Source organism: Aulostomus chinensis, chromosome 17 (genome assembly GCF_037954235.1).
Source record: "Aulostomus chinensis isolate RoL2024-O1b breed Wild chromosome 17, RoL_Achi_v1.0, whole genome shotgun sequence".
Taxonomy (NCBI): Eukaryota; Metazoa; Chordata; class Actinopteri; order Syngnathiformes; family Aulostomidae; genus Aulostomus; species Aulostomus chinensis.
The window spans coordinates 24,320,371-24,337,463 of record NC_141336.1 but is presented as its reverse complement, the minus strand read 5'-3'; the positions used below and the strand labels follow the sequence as shown (position 1 = coordinate 24,337,463).

General features: G+C 44.4%; 1 protein-coding gene across 3 annotated transcripts in view; it reads left to right on the top strand.

The window, feature by feature from the left end:
• LOC147246869 (leucine-rich repeat and fibronectin type-III domain-containing protein 2) overlaps positions 1-17,093 on the top strand; it is a 114,664-nt gene that overhangs the window by 10,685 nt on the left and 86,886 nt on the right. Inside the window, exon 1 of one of the 3 annotated variants that reach the window (XM_086182498.1) lies at positions 1,390-1,752. The exons of the other annotated variants lie outside the window; for them this stretch is intronic. The gene's annotated coding sequence lies outside the window, so the exon portion shown is untranslated. Of the gene's footprint in view, positions 1-1,389; positions 1,753-17,093 lie in introns of those variants that run through there. 3 annotated transcript variants of the gene reach the window in all.

Genomic DNA, 17,093 nt, shown 5'->3' with positions numbered 1-17,093 from the left:
CTTGAGCCAGGAGGCGGGTGGGGGGGGTGGAGCTGATCCCTGCTCAGGGACCAGCTGGTGGTGGTCGAGTTGTAAGGAATTATCCAGGAATGAGTGACGCAAACACGATACACATCACGACTATTGACAATGGATTCTGTGCTCTTAATCCCACCGATCATGTGACTATTGTTGATATTGTTGGAACGCTGTGGTTGGCTGAGGTCTGCTCAGGGTCATGAGATGTCTGACATGTTTCCTCGGTCTTGTTTGTTTGCATTTGGTTGCCTTTGTCATGTTGCAGTAATCGCGTCCCCTCTTGTTCCTGCCCTTGTGTTTCCTACTGTTTTGATTACCTGCCCCACCCCCAGTGAGGTTCACCCGTGATCTGGATCAAGTGTCCTTGCAAGTTTGGTTGTCTAAGCCTTTCTGGTCACTGTGTTGATCCTGTTCTCTGGACTGAGTCTTTGTCCGCTCCCTGTTGACTGGACTTGGACTGATTTTTGTGTACTGACCTGATTCTAAATAAAGTTTCTCTTTCATCTCTTTCCCTGATACATCTTCTGTTAGTTCTCCCAGTCGTCACAGCCCTGTGCAACGTCCACCCAGTCCTCCTCATGTACTGACATCATTCCTGTACTCTAAATGTCAGTCTAGCTTGTTTTTCTAAACTGTCCGGTGAGGTTTCATGGGAGTCATGTTTACAGAACACGGACTGATCCCTGGACTGTTATCGCTGCTGACAGGTTGACATTTTTGGTTCAGTCAAATGACTCAACAACTATTGGATGGATTGCTTATCAAATTCATGTTTCACAAAGGATATATTGTAATAACTTTAACGATATCATAAAATCTGGCGTAACATTATGGTCCCTCTACTTGACCATCAATTTTATGTTCTATTTATCATGTTAAGGCGTATAAACTCCAGCCCTTGAATTGGTATCGTGTTAAAATTCCTGCACAGTGAGCATTGCAGCGTCAGCGGCAGAGTTCTACACTGATTTTGGTGATGCAGGACAAACAGCACTTTGGTATTTTCTTGAACATTAATATTGTGCATGTCTGTCTGCTTCATTCAGAGGAGGCACGCCTTACATCGAGGACGTTCCAGCATCTCAACAGGAAACTCGTAACCCGCAAATGAAATGATTCTCAAACTGTGCTCCGGTACGAGGGCGCCCTCAAGTGGTTGGCGGAGGAACCCCAGGGATATAGTTTAGAAAATAAAACAAGTTAAAAACATGAAAAAGAAAAACAAATACTTTAAAGTAGCACACACATTTACATTTAAAATATATCAACCGAAGCGAAATTCCCTTTTTTTTGGGTAACATTTCATTTTTGGGTCAGACTGCCTCCTCGTCGTCACGTTCACTCAGGTCTTGCGCTACGCACCTGCTGATGCTAATGTTAGCAACAAACCCGACGGCGAGGAGTTAAGAACCCAAGTTCTGGCCAGTCCGGATTCGGTAGGACTGAGGAAGAGCCGAGGGCCCGGTGTGTGTATGAAGTTCTCAGCGTTGAAACCAGCAGCTCAGACTGAACCTTTGAACCGGAAACCCGGGAACTGGAGACAAAACAGGAGCCACTGACCAGTCCAGGTCCACCATGCAAACAGGTGCTCCATGGCAGCTCACCTGGAGGGAAGCGTAGCTCCCGAACTCGGTGATGAAGGAGAAGATGATCCCGGCGGTGGAGGGTGAACACACCCTTCTTCTTCACCTCCACACAGTCACCGGAACCAGCGCCGATTTCCTTCGATTGACGGTAAGACACCAACCGAAACTAAAACGTTCTGGTGCGCACCTCGGTCGCTTGGCAACCTTGTGAACGTTACCGCGGTGCTGGGCGCGTGTCCCCCTGGCTGAGGCGGACCACTGCGTATTGTGTAGAAGTTTGTACTGAGTGTGTACTGGGTGTATACTGAGTGCGTACTGCGTGTATACTGCTGTTAAAGCTGATTCCAACAGAGCTTCCAGCTGCCTGCTGGCCGCTGACGTCACATCGTTCCCCACCACACTGCATGGATGCTCCCATTGTAACCTTAAAGTTCACCAGACTGACACATCCAGTTAAAACCAAGGTTCAGGTTCATCAACTCATTCCAGCAGGTGTGTTTCATGCCTCCTTCTGATTGGCTGAAGTGTGGCCTCTCCCTCACTGACTGTCCAAGCTGGTGTGGCCCTCTGAGGCACTGCTGGTCACCCCTGCTGGTCACCCCTGCTGGAGCTGAAAGAGTCGCCATGCTACTGTAGTTTTAACTTTGAGACCCGGTGAGCTGATGTATGTGTTGATGTCCCAGTCTGATATTTGCCTGACATTCAGTCCTATTTTTGGCATCCTCCATTTGAGCCCTAACTAAGATGTGTTGCACTGTCATGGCTTCTGCTCCACATGCTTGCATGAAGTGGTTTAAATGGGGTGTAATTAGTTATAATCAACTGCTGGCAAGCATATCCTGGGATGTACGGCAAACTGCCAAGCATACGAACATTATATGAGGGCTGGGACCAAAAAAAGGGGGGGGGGGGTATCGGGCCGTGAGCCTCTGGTGATGCTAATTCCAACACAAAACAGCAGGTCTCACTGTCAGAGTGGAGGTTACAACGGTAAATCGTTGAGTTTCAGAGCTGAATGTGTGATTGTGAATGCTCATTGTAGCCTGCTAATCCCAGCTGATGAACCTGCGCCGGTGAGCCACTGGGCCGTGATGGGCTGGAATGGTTTGTGTGGATTGAGGTGTTGAGTAAAAGATGATCCGTCCCAAAACCATAAGTATCAGCTTTGGGGGAAAAAACTAGGCCCTCAACCTCAGCTGGTACAATCCAACAGCAGGCGATCATGTGGTTGTCAAACATGGCGAATAAGCTCAGTCTGCAGTTTTGTGAGAACGTTTGTAATCACAACAAAACAAGCGGACCAGGACCTGTTGACGATCTGGTTCCTGGCACGGTACAGCCTGGTGCGTGATTGATTTATTGAGAGGACACGACCTGAACACCCAGGTTGTGAAGTGCAGGGTGACCGGCACATGAGCTCTCCTCAAAACACGATCTGTGAAACTTCGGTTGCTAACATCTAGACCTTCTTTGACGTGAATTTCTATTTTTCTCAGGATCTTAATGAGAAACTCTTGCGCTCAGCTGGAGTTGATGGATAAATTAAACAGGCGTGTTGTCTTTGATTTCTATGCTCAGGGTCATGAATAATGCTGAGAAACATGGTATATACTGTATATGTGCTGCATAAGAAGTTTGATGCGATCGTTAATGAGTGGAAGATGACCTGCATGCCTCCAGCTGTGAGACCCCCCCCCCCCCCCCGAGTGCTCCTGAAGTGAAGTGATAGTTAGCATACCGCTGCAACCAAGTATTCTGGTGGAGATATTAGCAGAAGAATGTTGATAATATACAAAAGCAACGTGCACCAGTTCAGAACACAGTACATGTACCTACTTCCTGTATTTCCAGTGTGAAAGAACCAAAAGGAAAACAATCTGCCACAACACAGCATTTGTCAGCAGTTTCTCAAATGACTGCTAGGTTGTGACCTCATCATCATCATCATCATCAGCTGTCTGCCCTTGCTCTGTTAATGTCGCTGCTGGTAAAGGGTGTTTGGAATTGTCAAAGTGGGAGAAGCCCAGGTGGGATTAATCAGCTTGATGACGCCTGCGTTCCGTGTAGTTGAGGCAGAGGCTCTGTCACGTCCCAGGTCAGGTGCTTGCATGGAGCCTCGGTTCAAATGTTCTACAGCATTTTCTGAAAGGTGACATCTCAGCTGGAATGGACAAAATTATAACACTATTGATTCTTATTTCCACGACTACGACTGATTTCTTTCATCAACCTGCATCTGTAAGACCCAACAGAAGTGAGGCGTTTGATTCATTTGGTCGCCAGAGGAGAGAATAAAGTGAGAAACCTAAAGAAACAAAAGCATCTTTTATGTCTTGGGTGAGGTTGTAACTGAACAATGTCATTTATCCTCAGCTACAAGATGAAGACCTGAATAGACCTGATGTGATCTTTACATTAAACAAAGACTCAGCAATCATTGGATGAATTACCATTAAACCCCAAAATCCGGTCCTGGTACCAGGTGAATCCTCCAGTTTGTGTTCTGCTCAGTGAGCACTGCAGCATCACTGAGCCAGGAGTGTATTTATAGACTACTGTCTCATCTATTTTTGTGAGAGTACTATGAGTCTGCAGGACAAGCAGCACTCCTATGAGCATTTTCTTGACCATGAATTTCATATCTGTTGTTCATGTCACACGCTGGCAGGCGCTTCATGAATGCCAACCTCCACGACGTGCTGAGGAGAGACGTGTCACGCCTGCTGCACATTTAGATGTAGTCCCGCCTCGTCTTTCAGTCACGTTATGCTTCTTATATTTCACTCAGCAGCGTGATGTTCCTTTAGTAGATGTGGAGCTCGGTTCAGTTCATCCAATCAGATTTGTGTGTGTTTGATCGAAGATGAAGAGGATGGTCAACTCTGACTCCGCAGGGCACTCCACAAGTCCTCGCCATTTCTACTGGTGGGTGTGGTTTTACAGGACGTAGCATAATTTGGAAATTTATCCACCCATTTTCCCACAAACGATAAACATAAGTCCATCTTCCAACTCCAACAGTGGAGGAATAATCACTGGTGCTGCTTTTCTTTTTTCGATCATTACAAAACTGTGGATGCTGTTTTTTCATAAAATGTTTGGATGATCGAGGTGAGGTCGAAGAGGAATCTGTCTGATGAACTGATAAAGGTGGTATTCCAGTTTTTGGTGGGCCCTTTTCTGTGGACTCATTCTGGAGCTGCTGTTGGACTCTTGGTTCAGGGCTGTGGTATTCGTCTGTTTTCCACTTTGGTTTTGACGGACTCGGCCGGGCCGTGTTGGTTAACCAGCCCTCGTCAGCAGCAGGCCTGCTCCTAGTTCCCCGCCCTGCTTCCTCCACCTGTTTCTTGCTGTGCCGTTGGTGGAGTTTGTGTTTAGTTTGGTTTTCTGCTTCGGTACTTGTTTGCTCCATTGAGTACATCGTCATGTGACATTATGCATATGTTTGATTTTCAGTGTTGTGTTTTCTCATTCGTGGGCTTCTTAGATTCAGTTTTATTGGCATGAATTAATCAGTTCTTCAGTTCTCCTCCCTCTGTCAGTCTACATTTGGGTCTTACCTCCACTTCCTCCTTCAAGCCTACCCATTGAGTCTGTTCCCTGCCCTTCAGCATAGGTACACTACATCTCATACTTGCGTAGATGGAAGATGAAATCTTGCCTGTTTGGACCACTGAATGATGGAGGCATCTGAATACAGACCCTCCAACAGCCGATTTCTTTCATAGCCTTAACAGCTGAGAGTACAGATGAAAACACGGAGCCTTACAGTATTGAGTGTGGACTATTTTTAGCAGTAGTTAATGCTGATCCTTTGCAGGTCGTCCCTCTTCTCCTCTGTCTCTGTCCTTCATTTCGCTGTGAGGATTAAATAAACAAGAAGTCCTCCTTAGATGCTGATCAGGTGTGTAGGGGTTCCAAACTGCACAAGATCCTTTCCCTGTAATTGTGTTTTGGTTATGGTTCATATTGCGTTTCCATTTTTAATACATGTTGTATGCATGATGTTTTTCAATTATTTAACAATTTAAAAGGCAGCCGAGAGCTACTGCCTCTCGTTAAATAATGAAACGTGTCTTTGTGGTGCAGTAAATCATGAGAGCACCAACACGCCATCATCCATCATCCATCCATTTTCTTCTGCTTATCCTGTTAAGGGTTGCGGGGGGGTGGGGGGGGGTGGAGCCTATCCCAGCAGCCTTCCCCCTGGACAGGTCTCCAGTCCATGGCAGGGCCAACACATAGAGACAGACAACCATTGACTCTCCCAGCCACGCCTACGGTCAATTTAGAGTCTGGATTAACCTGGTCCCCTCTTGATGTCTTTGGACTGTGGAGGAAGCTGGAGTACCAGAGAGAACCCAGCAGGAACAGGGAGAACATGGAGACTCCACCCGGAAAGACCCCGTGCTGCAGCCGGGGCTCAAACCCGGAACCTCCTTGCAGAGACAGTGCTAACCACTACACCACCATCATGTTTGAACACTTTCTTTCACACTCCCGATCAATAAGAAGAAAAGAAACAAGTTGTGAAACAGGCTAACTTTCGCCCTCTTCTCTTGGTGTAAGAATGTGGCTTGTGGGTCCTTGAGCACCATATAGTATTGAGCTTCTCTCCATGAAATGCACCTCTAGTACCAGTAGATAATCGATGAACATGGCGCGGTTTTTGTCTGAATGAGTCAATGAAACGTAAATTGCCCCAGAAACTGTGGCTCCCCATTTGCAACAATAGTCTCAGTGAAAACTCACAGCACACTGGCGAGAAAAACAAAAATACAAGTCTCTCCCTTTTCCTTCTGTGCAGCTTATTTAAGAGGAAGAATGAATTCTCACGTCAGCACAGTGCTGAGTGTGGCGTGGGCCTGTGGCGTCAGCCACTGTTAGCAAACAATACACCTGCTGATCTCAGTCAAGCACCAATCACAGCCTGTGAAGTCCATCTTTCATCCACTGGTGAGCCCTCGTGCATCAGTAACCATGCACAAAGTTTTCTCGGATGGCGAGCCGCAGCAGAGGTCTGACAGTAGGAGAATGAGAGCGGTTGATGAAAAGGAGCTCCTGCCAGCAGCGTTGGATTTGATTTCATTCTAATATGTGACTTGATTGAAGGAAATGACTTCAGGAGTCACAGGAGGAATAAAGAATACTTCATTTATCCTGTTTTACTGACTTACTGATGCGATGTGCTGTGTTTACATGCACAGTTTCTCTCTGTCACAGTTAGATATTGTGTGTATTCTTGACATCTAACAAAGGTGTTGTGAGGTTTGTAGAATTAAGTGTTTATCATTGGCCTCCTCTTTTCTGTGTTGTACATTCGGTGGTGCATCACTGCTCCCTGTCGAGTGAAACCGCTGGGAAGACTGGTGCTGGTCATTACCAGCCAGACAACTGAATATGGATTCCCTCATAAAAGAAAAACAGATAATTATCATTATTACAGGCGCTAGAAGATGTAGTACAGATACACCCACAACACTGCAGTAGGTTGAGGTAAAAATGAGGAAAACAAGCTCTCTGTGGACCAAAGATCAAGAGTGCTCATGGTAAATTAGATCTTTTAAAACCATGCTGGTCATTGTAGTGCCCTTTTAAAAGCAAAGAAAACCACTTTCACCTCACTATTTTGATTGGAATGACAAATTGTTCTCTTTATGCTGATTTGTGCAGCCGGACTCTGATCCTTCAAAGTCCAGCTCAGCATCTGCTGCAATGTCTGCTTCACTAGGTACCTGACGTCGCAGCTGCTGTCCATGGCCACCTTCTCTCTCGCTCTCGCCCTCTCTCTCTCTCTCTTTCTCGCTTGCTGTTGCTCGAAAGTCAACAGTAAAAGTAATCAGAAAACTTATTTATGTGCCTTGTCGGGTATGATTCTGGCTCAGTTGCTTACAAAATCAATTCCAGTGCAGTGGCCTTCAAAATAAAAGCAGCAATTGCTATCATTATGATTTTCTGGGCTGGCTTTGTGTTCTACTCTGATGAGAGAATCAGTCAGTAGCTCATAGTTAATAGCTAAGCTAACGCCTCCCCACCTCTTGCTTTGCTATTTGCTTTTTTTTTTTTTTTTTTTCCATTTTCTTTTCTCTCGTATTTCCACATGTAAAAAATACAAATATATACATAATAATAAAAAAGATTGTGTGGGAGAACTGCCAAAAACCCTCCAGGTGATTAAAAGGTGTCATTCTGCAAGAAGCAACCAGTATCACTTGGCTCATGAATATCAGTTAGCTCAGCATATCAAAAGATAAAATTTTAGCTTCTGTAATTCGTATTATCAACAACAACAAATCAATGGCGGTCAGATCAGTGTTCACAATTCTTGTATTCACTCCCATGTGGTGAGTCAGACTAATGATACTCAGATGACTCTGTTTTTACCGAGGCTAGCCGACCATCACCTGGTCTCTACTTGTTTTTTCATCACGTTGACTCAGACGTGATTGATTTTAAGGGCTCATGTGTTTACATATTCAGCCTCTTTATATTTTTAGAGCCGGCCTACTTGTCTGTGAAAGCCTTGGACTTGTCATCCAGCTAGCCTAGCGGCCGGTCGGACTCTCGGTCCTGTGCTGGTTGAGGACGGTCCTGATACTCAGGTGTTAAACAGGCCTCAGGGCTTAAAGATCAAGACACGTAGAGGCTGTGAAGCTGCTGTGGCCACTTGATGATGTTGCAGCCAGAGTGCACACGGGGTTAACTTCATTCCACATGTGCAGCACTGGCCGTATAGATAATGTATGGATGAGTCATGATTGAAAGTCACCAGCTAGCAATAAACATGGATGAGGTCATAAATGACACCCGAGAAAATAAAATACTGTTAATTCTGTTTTTAAAGGACCACCGTTAAATCAGTGAGGGCACCATAAAAACCTTACCACCCGTCTCTAACCCTGATGAACTGCTCATGACAATTCACCATGTGGAAATGGTTTTTTTATATTTGACGTATAATTCAAATTGAAAACAACTATTCATGGCTTATTGGCTTACTCGTGTTAAGTTGTAGTGATATTTCATGAGATACTGGTATAGAGCAGAGTGACAAGTGAGGGGAGGGATTGTATGTGTTGATTTTATGGCATCACTCTATTATGACTATAAAAACAGGCTTGTATGAGATGAGTCTTATTGTAGCAGAGCAGCAGCAGATTTTACACCTCCTGTAAATGTCTCATTACTCTGTAATGTGTTGGTTTGTATTTCCCTCTTTTTGAGGTGAATTCATGTTGAGACGATAATGTAGTTGCTTTTATTGCATGGATCTATGGGTCATTGTGAAACTGACCAATAGAATTGATGTGTTGTACCGTGAAGGACCTTTTAGATCCGTGATACGGTGCAGTCAGTTAATTCTTTACTCATGCAACTGAACAGTTTCATCTGGCAGACGCTTCTGTCCAAAGCAACGTACAGCTACATAGTGATGTCATCCAAGTGTCTCTTCTTTCATTGAGAGACATAGACAGATTTCCATGACATGGGCTGCACCCGGGAGGTCAGAGTTGTTGGAGTTGAAGTAACGTCTACATAGTGATGTCATATTTAATGAGGCATTCCTGATTTTTGCTGAATTTTAACAAGTGTCTGTGTGAAGAATAAATCATATGTGTGTTTGTGTTATTTACTCTCAACTGCTCATCAGCATGACTTCAGACTCGGCACTGCACTTTCCTCACATCACAGCAGTGAACCTGCCAATTTTGAGGTCAACAGGACCAGAGGTTTTTGAGAAAATGGAATAATACCCACATGCACCACAGCCTGGAGGGGAATGTCGTTGTCAGAGAATGTCTGACACAAAGTGAACTGGCACTTAAATTGAATGGATTCCAATTTGGCAGTCAAAGGTCACTGTGGGTAACAGAACGTGTATTTTTGGACACAATTCAGGAATTAAGACTCCAGATATGATGAAATTTTGATATTTTATATCCAAAAAGGCTGACTTCACTACAACGATGCTCTGCAAAACCCTGTTTCTGGTCCCTCTAGTCAGTGGCACTTATTAAGGCTTGTGTGTGCGAATGTTGTGATACCGGAAAGCCAGAAAGCATCTTGGAGGAGGGTGATGTTGTTGCAGATTGCAGACAGAATAGGAAGCTGTTAGTGTGCTTTGGTCGTTGTGCCAGCCTCATAGCAGGACAGGCACAAGCTCACGTTTCAGTTCTCATTCAACTCTGATCGCTGAATTTGGATATTGACAGATTTCCCCAAAAATGATACAACATGATGTTCACAGTGCTGTTCTCTGACCTTAGGACCGCCACAGCTTGCTGTTGTAGAACTTCCAATAATCTGGCCTTGGTTTAATGGTTTTATTTATTATTTGTATGGTGACCACAGATGCACTGATGACTTAAACTAGCACTCATTGGTTTTAGCCTCCTTGCTTGTGTTTTTGCCTCCCATGCTGGTGGTGCAGTGTGAGCTCAGTGGTGGACGGTGCTTACAGCTCACAGTTTACGGGTTGCCTTACGCTGTGACCTGGATGGGAAAGGGGGAGTATGACAGTGGCCAGAGTGATGATGGCGCTGCCTCATGAGTAAACCTCCCTACCTGACACCAGAGATGCACAAGTGACTGATGCTAGCCCAGTGGCTTCAGCCTCCTTGCCTAGCGTTTCCACCTCTCGTGGCGAGGGAGCAGGGTTGGAGTCTAGTGGTGGGCGGTGCTTTTACAGTGCAGGTTACAGAAGCATCAAATCATACTAGAATTTATCCAGGGAACTTTTCATAAAGAGCAAGTGTAGACTAATCTTTATAGCATCAGGTTTTTAGCCTATAAGGCTTCAGGCAAGGCCGTCATAGATCTGTGTCAAGTTCTGTTGCCGATATTTGAGGGGATCAGTCCCGTCTCTGCTCACAGTTGTTGGCTACAACGCTTTCATCCATCACATCTCTGGGCCCTGCAAAAAGAGCTGTTACTGACTAATAAAACGTTACAGAGTGTTAGCTCTGGCCAGAGCAGGCCACAAAAAGCACACAGCATCTTTGTGTGCAGGCATGAATTGATGGTTGTGGTAGTTTGGCTTCTGACAAGACTGATGTTCCTCCATCTCAAAGACTCCTTTCTCTAACCGACTCTCCCCCAGCGGCTGCTCTGACACCCTTTAACGTGCTTATGCCCCCGATATACGAATGCTCAGAATAACCTTTCAGATTGGGTTGCAAATGTTATATAATTGCATTTTCAGTGGGAGAAAATGCTTGTTGGGGTTGAACAATCTATCAGAGTTCTAATAAAAAGGTTTCTTTATGAGCTACAGAAAAATGTACCATAGACCAGGATGTGACACTTTATTATCCTATAGCATTATAAGATAAACTAACTAAGCTAATGACAAACACAGTTAAATGCACATGGCTGTGACAAATGATATTAACAAAATAATGTTCTTTTTCCTCACATTCAAATCCAGAAGTGCTTGTGAAACAACAGGAAGCAGCAGAACTCCTGCTGCACCAAATGAGTTGTGAGCTCATCTGTGCAAGTTCAATGAGAATTCACAGGGGAAGAATGAGCTCAATTACCTGCACATCAAAGGATCTGTGAGTCGGATTGAGGGAGATCCATCAGTTGAAATGGAATAAAATCCTGATATGTATGTTTTCATTAGTGTATAATCACCGGAAGTTAAAAATCTCCTTCCTCTTACTCAAAGACCCGAACAGTAACTGTGAGAGACGGGAGACTCCGCTTAGATCACAACGTTATACGTGACGAGGGAAGGTGGCGCTGGTGAGCTGAACCGAAATCTTTTGGAGGGATCTAACACTTCTGATCATGTACCCAATTCAATGTCCCATCCATGACCATGACAGCAGCATTTGGGAATCTGCCCTGTGGTTTCCATCTACACGTCTTTCTTGCCCCACCAAGTTTCGTGAATGTTAGTTAGGCAGATTGCTTTAATTGACTGACTGAAAACTTTTTAAAGGCAGTTTTTATATTTGAGTATTTAAATTGGTTCACAAGTTGTTGTTTTTTTCCTGGATACATAAATGTGTTCATTATTCCATAGACAGTCAGCTATTAGCCAAGCTAGCCTAATCTGATCTGAGCGTCAGAGTTCAGGAGGTACATGAAAACATTCTGCCCTGGATGGGAATTACTTCTGATTTTCACTTTTTTATAGCTCTGGTTTGTTTAGTTTAATGTGTGTTTTAATCAGGAGAACATTTAAGAAACAGAAATATTGATTTGACTAAATATTCACGAATAAAACTTTATCTTCAGAGAGCAGAAATCTACTCAACTGCAAACATGAGAGACATATGAGAGGATTACAGGCACGACGCACCAGCTACAACAGAACCGTTCAATGTGAATAATTCATGCGTGACATATTTGCACACAGACTATTTACACAAGAGTTCAAATGAGAACTGCTCTGATGAAACTGGAGCGACACTCGTCACTGAAGACATGAAATCAATCGTCCTGCTGCAGCTGCACGGTTTCCAAATATTCCACCTATAAACTGCATGCACAGATTTTTCTCCCCTGTTTTTGGTACTGGGACTTCCTGTGTACCAGTGGTCGTGATGACTACAGCTCCTAACTGGTCTCAATCACTTGCACATTATTATAGGCCATTGTCCATGCAACCACTTGTATTTACAACCTATCTGCTGGTTCTTCTGAGGAGGAGCAAGACGGGGGGGAGGGGGGGGGGGTGTCACTTCCTCTCCATGCCTGTTGAATATCCTGAAAGTGAGGAAGTGTTTTGGAGAGAAGTTGGCAGCATTTGTGGTGAAAGATGGCAAATACTCGCACAACTTCAGTGTGATTTGAGGTGGCACACATTCGCACAGATGGATGCAGTATCAAGCAATAGTTAACACTTTTGAAAGTTTGTCACATGTGACTATATAGTTTTGGTTCTGTTCTAGTGAGGCGGGCGGCATACACAGAGTGAGCAGCACGGGAAGACACAGGAGCTCCTGCAGTTTATTGATGCTAGAAAGTATGGGTACACTACGTGCTGAAAGATTCTGTCTAAAGTAACTGATGCAGCCTTATTCCCACATATCCAGACATGGGTTTGCAGCAGAGAGGGTTTGCTTGGCCTGAGTCAGCTCTTCATGTTTGAATCTGAGCACCTTGAGAAGTGTGTGTGAGCAACTTTGGAGGCTGGCTGTCGGCTGCCCACCTGACTTGTATCAGCTTGTCTTTGTATTCATGAATTGTCAACTTGTTTTATATTCCGTGATTGTGTTGATCTGCTCCGGCCCAGGAGGAGGGCCCCTCCTCTGTGTCTGCCTGAGGTTTTTTCCCTGTTAAAAGGGTTTTTTTTTAGGAAGTTTTTCCTCCTCTTGTTAGAGGGTCTGAGGACCAAGGATGTTGTATTGTGTACAGGTTGCAAAGCCCCTTGAGGAAAATTCTGAGTTGATTTATATGCAAAATTGGACTGATTAAAATTTGAATCAGAAGCTAGACGTTGTACTGGGTATAGTTTATCCTATTTTTCCAGCAGTTGAACAGAAAAAAATGTTTAAAATGTCTTTTGTCATGCTAGAAGCAAGTCTGGACCTATTTCTTATTAAGTGTCAATCCTGTTACGTGATTGGCTGGAACAGTGATCTCCTCAGCTTCACTTCATCCCTGTACTGGTTTCCATGGCTGATGTTTATTGTTGTTAATTGGCCACTGTTTACTGGGATGCGGTGCATTTTCAAATGGGATCTTTCCCGTTTCCCAGTTGCCTGCAGAAAATATTTGTCTCTACTTCAGCAGAAGCACCTTCAGGTGCTTGGAACCTGGGAGGAACCAGCGAGCGTGACTGAACGTTCACTTCAGCTGAGATTAGTCTTCCTCTGCAGGTTGCTGAGTCGTTGAGGTACAGATGATATCTTTCACTCTTTGTTTTCATGCAGTAATTTGATTTCTTTGGCTGCATTCTTGCGTCTCACACGCGTTTGACTGAATGTGTTGGGCAGGAATGTGAATAGAGCACAGATAAATCTCTGGAGACGGCAAAAGCCATCTGATTGTCATGCCATGATTCTGTGAGGAAGAGTCCTGTGGTAATTTTAACATACCTGTGTCATATGGTGTATCAGGCACAAGACAAGGTGGGTTAGGATAGTTGATAACATTCTTCAGACATCCATGTGCTGATAACTTGCTCAAGGAATAGTTTTCATGAAATATTCACATTCTTTCCAACACTGATCTCAAAAATTCAACATTCCTCAGATTACAATAAAGACCTTAAGTGGACACGAATAATTTATTGAGTCCTGCAACAGTTCATTCACCCGAGGTCGTTTTTTTAATTATTGACTAAATCTTTGACAAATAATTCAGCATGCAGCTGAGCATGGCTTTCTTATAACTTCCTCATTCATAGCCATGAAAATCTGTCCGTATACTGGAGTCAGCTGGTGTCAGAGGTGCCCTGCTGCTATTAGACGCCACAGGGAGGGACGGTGATATTTGAAATGTGATGAAAACAGCCTGTTGTAGCTGCACGCTACAGCAACACACCCCTGGTGGTTCAACTCCAGTGGCCTGAGTGGCAGAAGACTGAGGTGATTATGCACAAAAAAAAGACAAGAAACTCGAATGTTTACTGCAAAAATAGCAAATGATTTCATCTGCAACAGGAGAGTTTGCAGATTCTCTCAGCCTGACCCCCGTACGCCTCGCTAGCCAATAATGTTCGACCAGCCAACCACCGCTTAAATCAATTTTCCATCTTTAGAAAATGTGAAGTTCCACTGACAGCTCTAAAAATCAAACGGACACACATCATTTTCCAATCAGACACACAAATGAAAGCCCCAGACATATGAAACAATTCCCGTACAACCTGGGATGTAATTAGACACCCTCCACGATCAGCACGTGTGTGTCTCCGCTGCAGCCTCGAAGGCAGCAGTATGCATCATCCTTGTTAGAGGATGCAAGGAAACTTCCTCACTTTATGGATGTAATTACATGAACTTGACAATGCTGCAGTGGCCCTGTTTCCCAATACGTTCTATGAGGGAAGAGGGTGAGTGTACAATTGTGTCTTTAGCCCTTTGTGACTGGGATGTGTTCCCTCCTGATGGATGAACGGCTGGAGGCTTGGTTACTGTGAGTATCCAGTCATGGAATTTGCAGGATCAATGATGTAATACTAAGAAGAATAACAATCAAATTGTCATTAATGATGGTTCCAGTTTGCACAGTGAGTCAAAGAAGTGGCCATTTTCATGCAGGGGCTTCTCCTCTTTCCTCAAAAAAGATGATGAATTATATACCGTATGTTGGGTTGCACTGAAATTGTAAATCATTTACTGGTCTTTGACTTCTTTTAAATTGATTATATTACACTATCAATTAGCTTGCACTGTAATAAATCTTTAATTCATTCAGAATTGGCCTTATAAGTCATTATTCACATTGCACCATTGTTTTATTTTGACAAATTAGAGAAGGAGGGCTGCAGTGGTCAGAGGTGAATGTACAAATCAACTTTGATATAAAACCTGCTCATCCAAGTATTTTTCATACATTATAGTTAATTCAATTTGCTATTGATGAAAGAGAGAGAGGGAGAGAGACTGAGAGAGAGCGAGAGGGGGAGGGTGAGGGGGAGGGAGGTGCCCAGATTGAGATACACAGGTGTACCTGATTTGCCTCACTGAATAAAACAATCAGTCTGATAGCTGCATATGGTTCCACTGTGACATCATTAACATCTTTATTTAATCATTGATTTAAATCACTGTCGCCCCAAAAGACCAACTAAATATGCACAATACCGTGTCTGCGGTGCTACTAATATGTATTGACACTACATAGATCATGCCGCCATTAGCATTCCAATCCATCTGCAGCACTTGTGATTAACAGTTCATGTGAACAAAAGTGGACTCTTTAAATGTCAGTCAGCCTGGTTCTGCTACCTGTGGGACTTCTGCGGTGTGTTAGAGCTCTGCAGAGCCGCATGCCCACTCAGAAGGGAGATCATTGATTTTTCTTCCTTTACATAACAAGGCTTGACCGACTTGGGTGTTTGCCTGAGTTCGATTGCTTCCTCTCTTTGCTGCTTGTCTGTACAGAACTGAGATATACAAGGAAGGAGCAATGGCGCCCAACTAGGCAGAAACATTACCCTTGGCGTGGCTGGGTCCCTCTGAGGGCACCGCCACATTTCCCAGCACCTGCATATGTTTTAGACGTGACCTTGAATGTTAGAGACCCCAACGTGTGTAAATGAGTGTAGTGACTCGAACTCAGTTTCATGATTAAAATCCAGCCTTGTTAAATCAGTAAGACTGAGATTTATTGTAGAAATACCACGCAAATATGTTCAGTGTCCTTACTGCCAGAAAGAGAACATGCATCCCTCCATGTTCCCCCTCTTCTCCTGTTGAGGGTGGTGGGGGTGGAGCCTATCCCAGCAGCCTTCCCCCTGGACAGGTCTCCAGTCCATGGCAGGGCCAACACATAGAGACAGACAACCATTGGCTCTCCCAGCCACGCCTACGGTCAATTTAGAGTCTGGATTAACCTGGTCCCTCTTGATGTCTTTGGACTGTGGAGGAAGCTGGAGTACCAGAGAGAACCCAGCAGGAACAGGGAGAACATGGAGACTCACCCAGAAAGACCCCGTGCTGCAGCCGGGGCTCCACCCACAACCTTCTTGCTGGGGGGCCACAGTGAGGACCACTGCTCCACCGGGCTGCCCGGAAGAGAACATAATGACTAAAATTGATACAGCACTATATTGTGATGAAATCGTACCGTGACACGTGCATGTTATGGCAACTATATTTCCGAGTGTTAGTGACACAACAACTGATATTGACCTAATTGTCAGTATGATGGTCCGGCAGCTGCATTCAGTGTGTTCGCTCACACTTTACCACCGTACAGCCAAGAGTATTCAGAAAAATCAGAATGGAATTTTTGATGGAAGTGGTTTCAATTCAGTTTGTTTGTTCAGTTCAGTCGGTACAGTGTTATGCACATATTCGTCCTCCAGATGGTCCTCAGCAAGTTGAATTTTCAGCTCTCTTTTAAAATTCCCAAATAAATCATGCAGAATACTGCAATATTTCATATGTGGATACGGGAGAGTCCCACACCAAGAATACATTCTTGAGGATATAATTGACGTTTTACATCGGGAAACAGAAGCTCACCGTTTCAGCTTCCAGGCCTTTGTCATGAGTGTGATTTATCATGTCATCATTTACTGTGCTAAAATCATATTGTGACCTTTGTGTGGCGATACATATTGAATTGTCAAGTCCTATAAGTTGCCCCCCACCCCCCCAGTCAACAGAGTAATCCTACCTGCAGCCTGGTGTCATGTGTTGGGTCTCCCAGTTAAAGCAGATCTGACATCCACTCACAGTTTCTGCAACTGGCGTGGAGGCTGCAGCATATAAATGATCCATATCCCTGTGGTTTGGGAATAGATGTTTCAAAAACAGTGGAGGAGCTACACTGTTTCGGCTGAGCCAAGTTAACATCGTGACA